At 37.6% G+C, this 18092-nt stretch overlaps 1 pseudogene; it reads right to left on the minus strand.

Annotated features, from left to right (window-relative positions):
- LOC143384728 (cytochrome P450 3A9-like) overlaps window positions 1-18092 on the minus strand; it is a 32227-nt pseudogene that overhangs the window by 14028 nt on the left and 107 nt on the right.

Consider the following 18092-nt stretch of genomic DNA (forward strand, 5'->3'; position numbering starts at 1 on the left):
CCACACCAATAAAGAGAGAGAAAACTTAAATTACTAAAATCTGTGATGAAAAAGGAAATATCATGATGGACACATCTGAAATACAGAAGATAATTAAAAACTATTTAAAAATTTATACTCCAACTAAATAGAAAATAACAAAGACATCAACAAATTTCTAGAGTCATGATCTATCCAAACTGAATCAAGCTAATATTCACCAAGATAAACAGATCAATTTCAAGCAAGTAAATAGAAGACACCATCAAAAGCCTACATACAAAGAAGAGCTCAACCAGTCAGATTCTCACAAGATCTTCAAAGAAGACCTAATACCAATACTCCTTAATTTATTCCATGAAATAGCAAAAGAGGGGACATTTCCAAACTCATTCAATCACTCTGATTCCAAAACCAGCCAAAGACACATCAACAAAAGAAAATTTCAGACCAATATCTTTAATGAACATAGATGCAAAAAGTCTCAATTAAATTCTGGCAAATTCATACTATCAAAAGTGTTATACAGATTTAATGTAATCCCCATTAAAATCCCAATGACATTCTTCATAGAAATAGAAAAGGCAATCATAAAATTTATTTGGAAAAATAAGAGACCCAGAATAGCTAGCAATCCTTAGCAAGAAAGTGAAGCAGGAAGCATCACTATATCAGATCTTAAACTATACTACAGAGCTATAGTAACAAAACAGCATGGTATCTGCACCAAAATAGACTTGTTGACCAATGGTACAAAATAGAGGACATAGAGACAAACCCACATGAATATGGTTATATCATACTAGACAAAGGTGCCAAAAACATTCACTGTGGAAAAGAGCCTATTTAACAGATGGTGCTGGCAAAACTGGAAATCCATATTGGCACCAAAACAGACATGTAGACCAATGATACAGAACAGAAGATACAGAGACAAACCTACACATACTAGACAAAGGTGCCAAAAACATTCACTGGGAAAAAAAGCCTCTTCAACAAATGATTCTGGGAAAACTGGAAATCCATATGTAGCAAAATAAAATTAAGTCCCTACCTCTCACCATGCATAAAACTTAACTCACAGCGAATAAAGGACCTAGGAATTAGGCCAGAGTCCCTGCACCTAATAGAAGAAAAAGTAGGCCCAAACTTTCATTATGTCAGATTAGACTCTGACTTACTTAACAAGACTCCTAAAGTGCAAGAAATAAAATCAATAAATAATAAATGGGATGGATTCAAACTGAAAAGCTTCTTATCAACAAAAGAAACAATCAATAAGATGAAGAGAGAGCCTAAAGAATAGGAGCAAATTTTGACAACATGCACATCATATAGAGCACTAATCTCCAGGATATATAAAGAACTCAAAAAACTTAACACCAAAACACACACACACACACACACACACAACAGCAAATAATCCTATCAATAAATGGGCTAAGGAATTGAACAGACATTTCTCAGAAGAAGATATACAATTGATCAATAAATATATGAAAAAAATGTTCAATATCTCTAGTAATTAGAGAAATGCAAATCAAAACTACTCCAAGATTTCATCTCACTCCAGTCAGGATGGCAGTTATGAAGAATACAAGCAGAAATATATGTTGGTGTGAATGTGAGGGGAAAGGCACTTACATTGCTGGTGGGACTGCAAATTGGTGCAACCACTTTGGAAAGCAGTATGGAGATTCCTCAGAAAAATTGGAATGAAACCACCATTTGACCCAGCTATCCAACTTCTTGGTTTATACCCAAAGGATTAAAAATCAGCATACTACAGTGATGCAGCCACATCAGTGTTTATAGCAGCTCAATTCACAATAAACTGTAGGACCAACCTAGATGCCCATCAACAGATGAATGGATAAGGAAAATGTGGTACATATACACAATGGAATATTATTCAGCATTAAAAGAGAGTAAAATCATGGAATTTTCAGATAAATGGATGGAGTTGGAGAATAACATGCTAAGTGAAGTAAGCCAATCCCAAAACACAAAAAGCCAAATGTTTTCTCTCATTAGTGGATGCTGATCCATAATGGGTGGGGGGTCATCTGAGGAATGGAGGAACTTTGGATAGGACAAGGGAAATGGAGGGGAGATGAGTGTAGGATTGATGGTGGAATGAGATGGACATCATTACCCTAGGAACATGTATGATGACACAAATGGTGTGAATCTACTTCATCTACAAGTACAGAAGTGAAAAGTTGTGCTCCCTTTGTGTTTTATGTAGTGGAATGCATTCTGCTGTCATCTATAATTCATTAGAACAAATAAATAAATAATTTTTTAAAAAAAATAAATGAAGTACTCACACATGCTTCAAGACGGAAGAATTTGAAAATACAATGATAAATGAAAGAAGTCAGACATGCAAAGCCACATATTGTAGGATTCATTAATACAAAATTCACGGGGGCTGGGAATGTGGCTCAAGCGGTAATGTGCTTGCCTGGCATGCGCGGGGTGCTGGCTTTGACCCTCAGTACCACATAAAATAAAGATGTTGTGTCCACCCAAAACTAAAAAATAAATATTAAAAAATTCTCTCTCTCTCTCTCTCTCTCTCTCTCTCTCTCTATCTATCTATCTCTTGAAAAAAAAGAAAATTCACAGTATCAGTAAATATATAGTCAGAAAATAGATCCATGGTTGCTTAGGCTTGGGGAATAGAGAGTTGATAATGAAATGGTAGCCTGCTTCTGAGTTGACAAATGGTCACTAGTGATGGCTGAGTATATCTTTGTACTGAAACAATTTAATTGTATAATTAAGTGGGGTAATTAAAAGATTATTAATTATGTATCAATAATGATCTTATTTAAATAAAGAAAGGGAACAAATAACATGGTATTCCACATACTTACTGAGAGAAGCAAAGGGTCAAAGAAATTAAATTTTAAGAGCTTCTGACTTTCTCCACAAAAAGATCTTGTGGGTTGTTGAGGGAATCGATGTTCACTCCAAATGATGTAGCAGTGATCACATCCATGCTGTAGACCCCAAAGATGCTGAATAGAGAAAGATATGGAAAGATAAAACCAGTGCTTCTTCCCAATCCTTCCACTATACATGCAGCAAGAAGTAGGAGTAAGTTCAAATACCCAGGCAAGTCAAGCAGAGAGCCACACACTCACAGTTATCTGCTGAACTATCAGATGAGTCCATGATCCCCTCACACTTACTATGAGGCCTTTATGAGTTTCAAATGAGGTACTGCCCTTGTTCCAGGAGTGATGGGGACAGTGAGGTGAGTTAGACTCACCTCTGAACTCAAGAAGCTCACCCACACAGGGATAAGATCCCTAATCAGACACACTACAGTAGCACAAATAGAATGTGAATAATAATAGTTGTGTACAAACTGAGCTTCATCAGGACAAGGGAGGAATAACTAAGTCTTCCTAGAGGACTCACAAAAGGTGATCTTGACCTTGACAGTATTTTGTCTTCTAGTATATCCAAAGTCACAAATATTTGCAGCCAAACAAACCTTGGTGGATACAGGAGAGATCCTTTCTCCCCCAGCTGCCCTGTCTCCTTCTGGGAGCAGCTCCTTCTTGGATTAACAGTTGGAGATCTGACTCCAAACCCTTGCTTTTGTCTGCTCATTGCACTAGCTCAACATTTGGAATTCGGTTCTGTGGCAGGCAGTTGGAGGGGCTCCTATTGGAGCTTGGAATGCCAGAGCTGCCCTGCTACTTACTCTTTCAAGTTGATAAACTTGCCCTTCTCTGATTCCAGTCTCATGTTTTTCACCAACACATCTCCATACTGGTTAATGATGGGAAACATCTAGCACAAAACACAAGATCACCCATAGTTAAGTGAGGAGACTCAGTTCCCAAGGCTATGGCTTTCCCAGGATGAAGAAGTATGAGACATTTATAATGAATCTCATTATATCTCTTCTAAAACATAAAGACAAAATAATATTTTTAGGAAGTTCAAATTCAGAGGACTATCCATTTGAAAGGGACAACTATCTATCACACTTTCTACCCATACCCAGATTAATCCTTTAAGTTTCCAATGAAAAGCCTTCCTACTTTATTACCTCCTTGAGTTTTCCACTGGTGAAAGTTGGAGACAGCAGTGTTCTTATTCTCTTCCATTCTTCATCCTCAGACACGCTGATGGCTTTTTTCATAAATCCCACTGGAACAAAATTCTAGAGTCCAAAGAAAAAGAGATTTTGCCTACATAAATGTGGAGGTCTCCACAGGTGCAAAAGTTTGTTAAACAAGCTTTATTTATTTAAAAAAATGTTTAGTGTGTAATAGTAGAAAAAGAACACCTGGACATAAGTCTAATGATGTGCAAGATTGACATCAAACCTACTAAAACCAGTGGGGAATGTGATAGTAAAAAAAGAACACCTGGACTTAAGCCTAATGATGTGCAACATTGACATCAAACCTACTAAAACCAGTGGGGAATGTGATAGTAGGAATAAATGTGACTCAATTTTGTTTTATGACCTCATCCTGTAAAACAACCATGCCAAGTAGAAGAGTCATGATTGGGGCAAGATGTTCTTTTCCTTTTGCTATAGAAACCTTTAAGAACATGGAACTACCTAATGGGGTATTGTTTCTATAACTAGGGTAACAGGGTTCTGTTTCTGTAATTGGGATGACTGGGTTAACTGTGATTGGCTAGGCTTCCCTCCACTTGACTGCACTGTCCCACTTCTGTAAACTAGTTTGCTTGCATTGGATAGACCCCCTGAACACCCCTTTTGCAGTTTTCAAACTTATAAGGAGTGCTCTTGCAATCGTTCGGGGCTGATCAGGGGAACAATTTATGTTCTGGTCAGCCACCACCGGTGTGCCTCAATAAAGGCTTGATTCGATTATACGTGAGTGGTCTGGAAGTCAGCTTATGAAACCCTGGGATGAAGCTTTAACTATAACATTGACTGCCTACTAGGTAGCTAGCTCTATGTCAGACACTCAATAGAATTTATTCCAAATGCCTAACCACCTGAGAGTTTGGAAGAGACACCAGGTACCTCACATCATTTTTGGACTTTATATTCCAACCCTTGTTTAGATGTAAAATTTCCCTTGGTTGGAAGCTTTTTCCAGGGGAATAGACAGGAAGAAGACTTAAGAAAACCTAGCACAACCCCCAGGGCTATGCAGAGCAGAAATGGGTTGGTGACAGATACCAGATGTTCGGTCAACTGTATGTTTCCTAAGACCAGTTCTGTCTTTACATGCATTTACAGCATACGCATCTTGATAAAGGGGTGCTTAGGTATGATAATTTTAAAAATAATAATATTTGAAACTTAAAAGATTTTGTCTACATAAAACTCCCAGCTAATGTCAGAGGAAAAGAAAAACAAATAAATAAAAGACATATAGAAAAAAACACAAATTATTAATGGAAGTTCTTCCAATATTTTCTACAAGGGCAGAGGGCGAAAGGAAGATAATTATATTTTTCACCTGGGAGCTAGCCCACCAAAGCAAAATCCCTGAAATTTAGTTCCATCATATAAAATATATATTTGTATTAAAATGTATGCTTCCAGCCAGGCACAGTGGTCATGCCTGTAATCCCAGCAGCTCGGGAGTCTGGGACAGGATGATCACAAGTTCAAAGCCAGCCTTGGCAACGGTGAGGTGCTAAGCAATTCAGTGAGACCCTGTCTCTAAATAAAGTGCAACATAGGACCAGGGATGTGGCTCAGTGGTTGAGTGCCCTGAGTTCAATGTTCAGTCCCACCGCACCCAAAAATAAATATATGCTTCCAGCACTCATTCACTGTAAAAATTTAGGAGATTAGGAACAGAGGGAAGTTTCTTCAACTTGATAAAGAGATTCTACAAAAAATCCATTTTCAGCTAACTATACACTTACTGGTGGCAAACTGAATGCTTTCTCCCAAGCATCAGGAACAATTCTACAATGTCTGCTCAGTCATATACAGAAATACAAATAAAAACGTTCATCTGAGTGTAGATGTATTATTGAACATAGCAGCAAATCCTATTATCATCCACAATTATCATACACTAATCAAAGTTTTAAAATTTTTTTTTGTGATGCTGAGGATTGAACTCCAGACTTTGTGCCTGCAAGACAAGCACTCTACCAACTGACCTAAACCCAGCCCCCAAAGTTTTTAAAAAGTGAAGATAGAGATTGTATGGGAATCCACACACACACATCAGCCTCATCTAAAATTGGGGTAAACTTTGGAAGATTAAAGTCTATATCCTTCAAAAGAAATGTTCACTCTCCTGGCTCTTATTCAATCTCACACTGGAACTCTGAGCTAATGTCAGAGGAAAAGAAAAACAAACAAATAAAAAGCATACAGATAGGATTTTCCCTATTTGTATGTGCAAACGTTGACCAATGTGGTCAACACACAAGAAACCAGGCACATTTCTAAGGTTAATGAAGAATTTGTGAAAACATATTAAAAACACAGTCTAAATCTGCACAAATGTAGACTTGTGATACATTTGCACAGAGCTGCACACTCATACATATAGGCACACAAAACAGGAAAAATGAAAATAAAAAGCCTAGATTGTATCAATTTCCTGTTACTATAGAGATAGGAACTTAATAAATTTATAATCATGTAAGAAATTATCATTTGGTAAAACAGAATAAATTATACATGCAACTGCCTGATAATTTGTTTGGCAAGGAATACCCTCTGAACCTATAAATATCTCAGGATAAAAATTGAGTTAATAAATAAATAAATGTTACTTTGAATTAGTCAAAGGGGAACAAAGGGAAGGGTGAGGGGATGAGAATGGGAAAGACTGTAGAATGAATCACACACAACTTTCCTATCTTCATATATGAATACACAACTAGAGAAACTCCACATTATGTCCAAACACAGGCTTGGGAAGTTGTACGTCATGTATGTATAATATGTCAAAATACATTTTAGTGTCATGTATAACTGAAAAGAATAAATTAAAACTAAAATATGACTAATTAAATGTGAAAATGTTGAAAAGTGAATGCTTACCCGCCAGTTAGTGAAGACAGAATAACATTCTTTGATGAGCACTGTTTTGATAATTCTTGGCTCCATAATAAACAAAACAGGCTGTCGACCATCATATATGCTGTGTTAGAAAAATAGGGCTGATTAAATCTAACAGGCTAGATTCTGCAGCAGAAATCCAGACTTTGATCCTGATGTTACCTATTCTATCTGCCTAGTCCTACAATACATAGCAACATGAAGTTCTAGTTGGGAATTCTGACCACCAAAGCCACTGCAGTCTTCATATCATAAAGGGTAATGTAGGTAAAGTAGGTAGAAAGAGACAAAATACACCACCTAAGAGATCATAATTAGAAATAGCATTGGAACACTTGTTAAATCTAGATGGTGAATACAATAGTATTGCGTACACTACTTTCCATAACTTATTTATTTATTATTTATTGTAATTGTTGGTGGACAGAATGCCTTTATTTGTTTATTTTTATATGGTGCTAAGGATCAAACCCAGTGCCTCACACGTGCTAAGCAAGCGCTCTGCCGCTGAGCTACAGCCCCAGCCCATAGTCTCCATAATTTTTTACATAGCAAAATATAGGTTTGTGAAAAAATTGAAGGCAGACAACTGAATAACTTCTCACAATTACTAAGTTTTTCAAGTGGTAGCTAGAATGGGGGATTTGGAGATCCAGTGGGACATGTTGTATCCTTGGATCACATGTTGTGTCCTTGGGCCATGTCAACTGAGCAGAACACTCTGGCCAGGCCTGTGGCTTTATGGGGATTGATGAGAGAAGATGGAGAAGAAGAGTCAATGTCTTCTACCACTATTTTTAGTGTAGAGCAAAATGATTACACCTCTTCTACGGCTCCCACCAACCCCCCACCAGCTCTAAAAGGGAATACTTGCTACAGTTAGCTGTGGCCACCCTCCAATATAAACCCTATCAATTCACCAGGGAACTCACTGGTGTAACTACATCCTATGTCTGGTCTTAACATTAAATGGGTGAAGGAGAGAAAGAAATGCTTCATTGAAAAGTCAATGCTGAAAATTTAAAAATGGCATATGAGCAACAATAATGATGACAATAAAAAAGAAGAAATAAAGTTAAGTAAATGAAAAAATCTGAGCAGAAATGGTTTCCCATCTGCTTCCCAGTACCTCCCAGCCTTTTGTTCAAAAGCATACATTAAATCTGAAATTTAAATAAGAGAATTTTGTCTTTAAATTAAATGGAAATCAATGGAGGAAAGAGAGAATGCCATAAATTTATAAACCCATGATTTTAAAAAACAATTCTCAAATAATACATTTTACTCAGCTAAAGGGGTCAAAAAGAAAGAAAAATGGGGAAGATAGGAATAGCCAGACATTGGACACAAAGTAAGGCTGGAGACTCTGGGTCATCAAAAGCAAGAGAAAAGCCAAAACATGCAACATTCTCAACCTAAGTCAGACTGTAGACCCAGACTCCTGGTGACATGCAGAACCTTTGGCAGGGCAAGACTCCAAGGACTTTGCAGCACACAAGGTTGCATCCAAAAGCTCAGGGCTGAGGTTGTCCTCATGCGTTGGGGCGCCACATCATAACAAGTCTACCAAAGAGAAAGTTCCAGAATACTCACCCCCATGTTTTCCCATACTTTTTATAACATTCTGTGTCAAAATTAGACAAACCCTAGGAAGAAGAACAAAATGAAATTACATTATTGTTGCAAATGTACTGACATTCCATCAAATTACCCAAATCCCATGAAATCAGGCTTGTTGTTCCTAACAGGTGGTTAGAGAGAAGCTCTTATTCAGAGACTTCTGAGGAGAAAAGAGAAAATATGCAATGTTTGAAATAAAATATGTAAAGTCACTTGAATTTTCTCTAAGTATTATAAATAATCTGCCAATTCCCCTTGTCTATGAATACAACATGCTTCTCTTCTGCAGTATTTCTTTGTCTGCTTGTGTTGACTCAGAAATACTGGGATCTTCGGAATTATCACCTCCATGGGCACATGAGGAAACCCAGGGTGAGGAAAAGTGAGTGTTTCCCAGGGCCACGCATGATCTTTTATTTCCTTATTGAGTATCATTTTAATTTATCTCGTGTTTTAACTAGAATTCTAGTAGAATTAGGGAGTTAAGGACACCAGCAACCTCATCTAGCCTAGGACATTTATGTTGTTACAATCATGTTGTTGAGTAAGTAAGTGACTTTTATTTAAAAGTGGACTTGCCTTCCTATGTTGTAGCTCAACTTGGAAAAGGGAAGTTGCTATCTCTCTGCACATAGGACACATATAGTTAGACACTGGCTGTGAGTTTTCATCATAAAAACTAAGCAATTAATCTTCCTCATGCTGTTTTATTTGTAATATATTAAGTGTGAAAATAAAGCATCCCAGAGGTTTGAGTGTGTCTTCCTAGAATCTGCACTGAGAAAAATGAAAATCCTCTGAGAATGCTCAGTCTGCTGAACATAAAGTCCACAGCTTACAGTGTGGATGTGCCAGAGTCCTGAGCCCATCAACAGAAGTGAACCTGAAGCCAGGACGAGTTGTAAACAGAGCCCCAGGGTAAACCTGACTGTGCTTTGGATGAGGCCCTCACACAGTTTCTGAAGCTTAGAAATCTTGAAACTTCTCTCATGGAGCTGAATTCCTACTGATGTAACTAAGCAGATGTTTGCAACCCAAAGAGGCAAAACAGGGAGCTCAAATGACACTCACCTGGCGATAATTAAGAAGAGCTCCCCAAAAAGGCAGAGGTGTTGGCCCAGGAATTCCCAGCTTCTTAAAATATCCATGTAAATAGGTCCCATATCTATAAAGTGGAAGAGAAATCCCGGTCAAGGGATTGTGTCTGTGTGTATATAGTGGCTCATGAGTCACTGATCAAGAATGGGAACCATGAAGCCAGGCAGGTAACATGTAGGCCATAAATAACAACAAAAACTCCAATGGCCCTAATTACATCTGCTCATCATCTCCTCTCTCACATTCCCTGAGAGACTCCAAAAGTCATAATACTTAGCTCAGAGCAGCTAATTCCATCATTAGGCTCCCAATGCTACAGTGAATATCTGATATAAGTCCCCAAACATGAACTTGAAAATTCCTGAGCAATTCAGCCTAAATTTCTTCCAGGTAATTTCACTCACTGGTGTCAGTTTAGGAAGTTGACTTGATGCCACCACGTTGGCCCCTCTAGTGGCCTCCAGTGGGGTCATCCCCACTCTGGGACTTCTTAACTGAGCAGACAGGAGTATTCTCCCACTTTTTCATAACTCCTATCTGGATGCCTTTTATTGCATCCCTGGTCCACATTCTCTCTTACTCATCTGCTGTAAGAGATTAAGAAAACTGGCATATGGGAAACTATTGAGTAAGAATAACCTGCTGAGCAGGTATATTTTAGAGACATGTGCAATCTACATCGTGGATGTATGTATTAGATTAATATTCCTTCAATTGTTCAAAAAAGATGGGTCATTTTTATTTATTTATTTATTTTTATTCAAAACATTACAAAGATTTCAGAATCACATCGGTTACACATCCACATTTTTACATAATACCATAATAGTAACTGTTGTATTCTGCTACCTTTCCTATCCTCTACTATCCCCCCTCCCCTCCCCTCCCATCTTCTCTCTCTACCCCATCTACTGTAATTCATTTCTCTTCTTATTTTTTTCCCATTCCCCTCACAAACTCTTATATGTAATTTTGCATAACATTGAGGGTCTCCTTTCATTTCCAAGCAATTTCCCTTTTCTCTCCCTTTCCCTCCCACTTCATGACTCTGCTTAATGTTAATCTTTTCCTCCTGCTCTTCCTCCCTGTTCTGTTCTTGGTTGCTCTCATTATATCAAAGAAGACATTTGGCATTTGTTTTTTAGGGATTGGCTAGCTTCACTTAGCATAATCTGCTCTAGTGCCATCCATTTCCCTGCAAATTCCATGATTTTGTCATTTCTTAGTGCTGCGTAGTACTCCATTGTGTATAAATGCCACATTTTTTTTATCCATTCATCTATTGAGGGGCATCGGGGTTGGTTCCACAGTCTAGCTATTGTGAATTGTGCTGCTATGAACATCGATGTGGCAGTATCCCTGTAGTACGCTCTTTTGAGGTCTTCAGGGAATAGTCCGAGAAGGGCAATAGCTGGGTCAAATGGTGGTTCCATTCCCAGCTTTCCCAGGAATCTCCATACTGCTTTCCATATTGGCCTCACCATTTTGCAGTCCCACCAGCAATGTACAAGAGTACCCTTTTCCCCACATCCTCGCCAGCACTTGTTATTGTTCGACTTCATAATGGCTGCCAATCTTACTGGAGTGAGATGGTATCTTAGGGTGGTTTTGATTTGCATTTCTCTGACTGCTAGAGATGGTGAGCATTTTTTCATGTACTTGTTGATTGATTGTATGTCCTCCTCTGAGAAGTGTCTGTTCAGGTCTTTGGCCCATTTGTTGATTGGGTTATTTGTTTTCTTATTGTTTAATTTTTTGAGTTCTTTGTATACTCTGGATATTAGGGCTCTATCTGAAGTGTGAGGAGTAAAAATTTGTTCCCATGATGTAGGCTCCCTATTTACCTCTCTTATTGTTTCTCTTGCTGAGAAAAAACTTTTTAGTTTAAGTAAGTCCCATTTGTTGATTCTTGTTTTTAACTCTTGGGCTATGGGTGTCCTATTAAGGAATTTGGAGCCCGACCCCACAATATGTAGATCGGAGCCAACCTTTTCATCTATCAGACGCATAGTCTCTGATTTGATATCAAGGTCCTTGATCCATTTTGAGTTAACTTTTGTGCATGGCGAGAGGAGGGGATTCAGTTTCATTTTATTGCATATGGATTTCCAGTTTTCCCAGCACCATTTGTTGAAGATGCTATCTTTCCTCCATTGCATGCTTTTAGCCCCTTTATCGAATATAAGATAGTTGTAATTTTGTGGATTGGTTTCTGTGTCCTCTATTCTATACCATTGGTCCACCCGCCTGTTTTGGTACCAGTACCATGCTGTTTTTGTTACTATTGCTTTGTAGTACAGTTTGAAATCTGGTATCGCTACACCTCCTGATTCACACTTCCTGCTTAGAATTGCTTTTGCTATTCTGGGTCTTTTATTTTTCCATATGAATTTCATGATTGCTTTATCTATTTCTACAAGAAATGCCGTTGGGATTTTGATTGGCATTGCATTGAACCTATAGAGAACTTTTGGTAATATTGCCATTTTGATGATGTTAGTTCTGCCTATCCATGAACAGGGTATGTTTTTCCATCTTCTGAGATCTTCTTCTATTTCTCTCTTTAGGGTTCTGTAGTTTTCATTGTATAAATCTTTCACCTCTTTTGTTAGGTTGATTCCCAAGTATTTTATTTTTTTTGAGGATATTGTGAATGGGGTAGATGTCCTCATTTCCAGTTCGGAAGATTTGTCGCTGATATACAGGAATGCCTTTGATTTATGCGTGTTGATTTTATATCCAGCCACTTTGCTGAATTCATTTATTAGCTCTAGTAGTTTCTTTGTAGACCCTTTTGTGTCTTCTAGGTATAGGATCATATCATCCACAAATAGTGATAATTTAAGTTTTTCTTTTCCTATTTTTATGCCTTTAATTTCTTTCGTCTGTCTAATTGCTCTGGCCAGTGTTTCGAGAACTATATTGAATAGAAGTGGTGAGAGAGGGCATCCCTGTCTTGTTCCAGATTTTAGAGGGAATGCCTTCAGTTTTTTTCCATTTAGAATGATGCTAGCCTGAGGCTTAGCATATATAGCTTTTATAATTTTGAGGTAAGTTCCTGTTATCCCTAGTTTTTCTAATGTTTTGAACATAAAGGGATGCTGTACTTTGTCGAATGCTTTTTCTGCGTCCACTGAGATAATCATATGGTTCTTATCTTTAAGTCTATTGATGTGGTGAATAACGTTTATTGATTTCCGTATATTGAACCAGTCTTGCATCCCAGGGATGAATCCTACTTGATCATGGTGCACAATCTTTTTTATATGTTTTTGTATACGATTTGCCAGAATTTTATTGAGGATTTTTGCATCTAAATTCATTAGGGATATTGGTCTGTAGTTTTCTTTCTTTGAGGTGTCCTTCTCTGGTTTGGGAATCAGGGTGATATTGGCCTCATAGAATGAATTTGGGAGTTCTCCCTCTTTTTCTATCTCCTGAAATAGATTATGGAGTATTGGTATTAGTTCCTCTTTAAATGTTTTGTAAAACTCTGCTGTATATCCATCCGGTCCTGGGCTTTTCTTGGTTGGTAGTCTTTTGATGGCTTCTTCTATTTCCTCCCTTGATATTGATCTGTTTAGGTTGTTTATATCTTCCTGATTCAATCTGGGTAGTTCATATTTCTCAAGGAATTTATCTATGCCTTCACTATCTTCTATTTTATTAGAGTATAGGGTTTCAAAATAATTTCTAATTATCATCTGTATTTCTGAATTGTCTGTTGTGATGTTGCCTTTTTCATCCCGTAAGCTAGTAATTTGGGTTCTCTCTCTTCTTCTCTTTGTTAGTGTGGCTAGTGGTCTATCAATCTTATTTAATTTTTCAAAGAACCAACTTTTAGTTTTGTCAATTTTTTCGATTGTTTCTTTTGTTTCGATTTCATTGATTTCTGCTCTAATTTTAATTATTTCTTGCCTTCTACTGTATTTGCTGCTGATTTGTTCTTCTTTTTCTAAGGCTTTGAGGTGTAGTATGAGGTCATTTATTTGTTGGCTTTTACTTCTTTTAAGGAATGAACTCCATGAAATGAATTTTCCTCTTAGTACTGCTTTCATAGTGTCCCAAAGATTTCGATATGTTGTTTCTGAGTTTTCGTTTACCTCTAAGAATTTTTTAATTTCCTCTTTGATGTCTTCTGTAACCCTTTGTTCATTCAGTAGCATATTGTTTAATCTCCATGTGATGTAGGGTTTTTCCTTTCTCATTTTATTATTGATTTCCAATTTCATTCCATTATGATCAGATAAAATGCATGGTAGTATCTCAACTCCTTTGTAATTGCTAAGCTTTGCCCTGTGACATAATATATGGTCTATTTTTGAGAAGGATCCATGTGCTTCTGAGAAGAAAGTGTATCCGCTTGATGTTGGGTGGTATATTCTGTATATATCAATTAAGTTTAAGTTATTTCTTGTATTATTGAGCTCTATGGTTTCTTTATTCAATTTTTGTTTGGAAGATCTGTCCATTGGTGAGAGAGGTGTATTAAAATCTCCCATGATTATTGTGTTGTGGTCTATTAGACTCTTGAACTTGAGAAGAGTTTGTTTGATGAACGTAGCTGCACCATTGTTTGGGGCATATATATTAATGATCGTCAAGTCTTGTTGGTGTATGGTTCCCTTGAGCAGTATGTATTGTCCTTGTTTATCCCTTTTGATTAACTTTGGCTTGAAGTCTATTTTATTTGATACAAGTATGGACACCCCTGCTTGCTTCCGGGGTCCGTATGAGTGATATGATTTTTCCCAACCTTTCACCTTCAGTCTGTGTATGTCTTTTCCTATCAGATGAGTCTCCTGTAGGCAGCATATTGTTGGATCTTTTTTTAAATCCATTCTACTAGCCTATGTCTTTTGATTGGTGCATTTAAGCCATTAACATTTAGGGTTACTATTGAGATATGGTTTGTATTTCCAGCCATATTTGGTTATGTATGATACTTAACATGATTAGTTTTTCCTCTATGCTTAGTTTTTCCTTTATTGTACTACCTCCTGTTGTTGGTTTTCATTGTTATTTTTCATTTCCTCTTCCTGTAATGTTTTGCCAAGGATGTTTTGAAGAGCTGGTTTTCTAGCTGCAAATTCTTTTAACTTTTGCTTATCGTGGAAGATTTTTATTTCATCATCAATCCCGAAGCTTAATTTCGCTGGATACATGATTCTTGGTTGGAACCCTTTTTCTTTCAGCATTTGAAATATGTTGTTCCAGGATCTTCTAGCTTTCAGAGTCTGTGTTGAAAGATCAGCAGTTATCCTGATTGGTTTACCCTTAAATGTAATCTGCTTCCTCTCTCTTGTGGCTTTTAAGATTCTCTCCTTATTCTGTATGTTGGGCATCTTCATTATTATATGTCTTGGTGTGGATCTCTTATGATTTTGTATATTCGGTGTCCTGTAGGCTTCTAGTATTTGGATTTCTTTTTCATTCTTTAAGTCTGGGAAGTTTTCTAGTATTATTTCATTGAATAGATTACTCATTCCCTTGGTTTGGACCTCTGTACCCTCTTGTATCCCAATAACTCTTAGGTTTGGTTTCTTGATGTTATCCTATAATTCTTGGATGTTCTGCTCATGATTTCTTAACATTTTTGCTGAGCTGTCTATGTTCTTTTCAAGTTGAAAAACTTTGTCTTCGTTGTCTGATGTTCTATCTTTCAAGTGTTCTACTCTGCTGGTAATACTCTCATTTGAGTTTTTAATTTGGTTTATTGTTTCCTGCATTTCCAGGATTTCTGTTTGTTTGTTTTTTATATCCTCTATCTCCCTATAGAGTTGATCTTTTGCTTCTTGGATTTGTTTATGTAATTCATTGTCCAAGTGATTTTTCATTGTCTGAATTTGATGAATAATGTCTTCCTTGAGACTCCAGATCATCTGAAGCATGTATATCCTGAACTCTTTGTCTGACATTCCATCAGCTGCAGATATTACCTCATCTAATGTTGAATTGACCTGTATTGTTTGTGGTCCTTTCTTTCCTTGTCTTTTCATACTGCTCATGATTCTTTCTAGCTTTGTGAAACTGTTGAGTTAATGTTTTTCCCCTTATATATTTGTATTGTTCTTGAATAGCTCCAATATCCCTCTTTTTCGGAGAAAGACAATGCTAACAGATCCCAATATCAACAGTACATTATCTAAGGACAAGTTTTCATTATTAATACATTTATAGTTAGATTCTAAGACTATAGATGTTGGATTTAATTATTACTTAAGAATATATTCCTTAGTTTCATAAAAGGCGTACCATATCTGGTGGCATATAGAAAACTTAATTTCAGACAAAGGATGTTATACTTAAAGAGAAAGGAGTGAGGGAATGAGGTTAAACTAACTTAGCACCTTTGGAGAACTCTAACCACTCAACTGGTAATTTATGGAAGAATGTATAGACTCAACCTCCTATTTAGATAGTTACCCTATGTATAGATAGCAAAAGTTAGGAGATTGAAAGTGGTATAGAGAGAATATGAATTAAAAAAAAAGAAAAGAAAAGAAATAACAAGGAAGAAAAGAGAAATAAGAGAAGGGAAAGGGAAGTAAGATAGAAATACAGAAAAAAATGGGGGGAGGTGGGGTATATGCAATTCCTCTATATTATATTACTTTGGTAATTCAGTTGTTCATGCTCAGTTCTTGGTTTCACATAGGCTGAAGTTGTGGAAGAGAGAGAAGAAAAGAGAAAGAGAGAAAAAAAAAGTCTCTCAGAACACTGTTTTCCTTGCTTCCAGTAGGTGGCGTTGTCTATTCCTAGTTTGAGCCTCTGTATTCAGGGTGGTGGGTATAGCCAGTGTGAAGGGAAATGAGCTTCCACCTGTATCTTCCCTACTCTAGTCTCTGAGGTAGAAACCAGGTGCCTCTAGAGTTGTTGTTTTGTGTTGATAGGTACAATCCCCAAAAGCTTGTGGGAAATATTTTGAGTTATCGCAGCTAAGGGTGGGGGAGTTGGAAACCGGGTACCTGGATCAGCCGCAACTGTGCTGGTAGCCACACCCACTTTGATGGGTTTTAAGGGTTGATGGGCTTCCTGGAGACTAGCGCTCTGGGCGGGACCGGACTTCCTCCTCCGGTCTGGCTGAGCGGCTGGCGCCTTCCTGCTCCAGTCTGGCTGGCGGCTGGCGCCTTCCTGCTCCGGTCTGGCTGGGCGGCTGTCCGATGGGTCATTTTTAAACAGGTTGGTTTTCACAAATACAGAATCCTAGGGTCCTATTTTGACTTTCAGAAGGAACATGAGGAACTTACCTCAAAAAATTGTACTATTGAACAGAATGAAATTAAAACATTTCCATTAATTTTAAAATGCCACTGGAGGGGAAATAGATGCAACAAAAGCCTGAATACTACCCTTTACTTCAATTGTTACAACCAGGTTTATATTTTCTATTTTCACCTCATTATGAATGCCTACTCTTATAAAAGTGGATTTAAGATAGAAGTCAAAGGTTTCCTTGGGGCAATGTCTTCTACCCTCAGTCAGAAATAACTGCTCTCTTCACCTGCTCCATAAAACCAGGAATCCCACTATTTTTCAAATATTTTTTTTAGTTGTAGGCGGACACAATACCTTTATTTTATTAATTAATTTTTATGTGGTGCTGAGGATCAAATCCAGTGCCTCCCACATGCCTGATGAGCTCTCTACCACTGAGCCAAAACCCCAGCCCAGGAATCCCACTATTTAAAGGAATTCTTCTACTAGATTATTTTATTCATGCTCCTATACTGGAGTATCATGGGAAAATGTTTAAAATACAAAATGGGCTTGTTAACTTCTGTCTCTTGAAGCTGCCATTAGATTTCAAATCAAGAAAGAAACAAATCTCTACACTGATGCTAACTTAAGGAATAAAAGTTCAAAATTTCTCCCAGGTCTTTGCTCAATAGTTTCATCATTCAGCAGTAGTTGCATATTTCAGGGAGAAGGAATTTAGTTTTTGGAGGGAGAACTGTTCCAGGGAAAGGGAAGAGGACAGAGGGAAGAATTGAGTCTGAGCCTGTGGTAGCACCTGGGGTGCACTTGGTGCATTTTACAAGTGGTGCTGGGACAGGGGGAGAAGGAGCAGGAACCACCTGTTCCACAGGAGATGAGCCTCCTACACATCTCTTGCAGTGCACATAGAACACAAAAGATAAACAATGACACAGAAACTTGTGAAGACTCCTCTTTACTCCCAGAATTCTGAAAGTTTGCAGAGGGTGCATCACTTTTCAGAAGGTGTCCAGTTGTTTGTAATCTGCCTCTACAGAACTCCGGGTGATTAATCTAGGCACAAACTGAGACTCTATCAGAAGTTCATCCCCCAAATCAAATGATATCACTAAACCTCCTAGTCACAGAAATGGGA

The sequence above is a fragment of the Callospermophilus lateralis genome, chromosome 19 (assembly GCF_048772815.1).
Source record: "Callospermophilus lateralis isolate mCalLat2 chromosome 19, mCalLat2.hap1, whole genome shotgun sequence".
NCBI lineage: Eukaryota > Metazoa > Chordata > Mammalia > Rodentia > Sciuridae > Callospermophilus > Callospermophilus lateralis.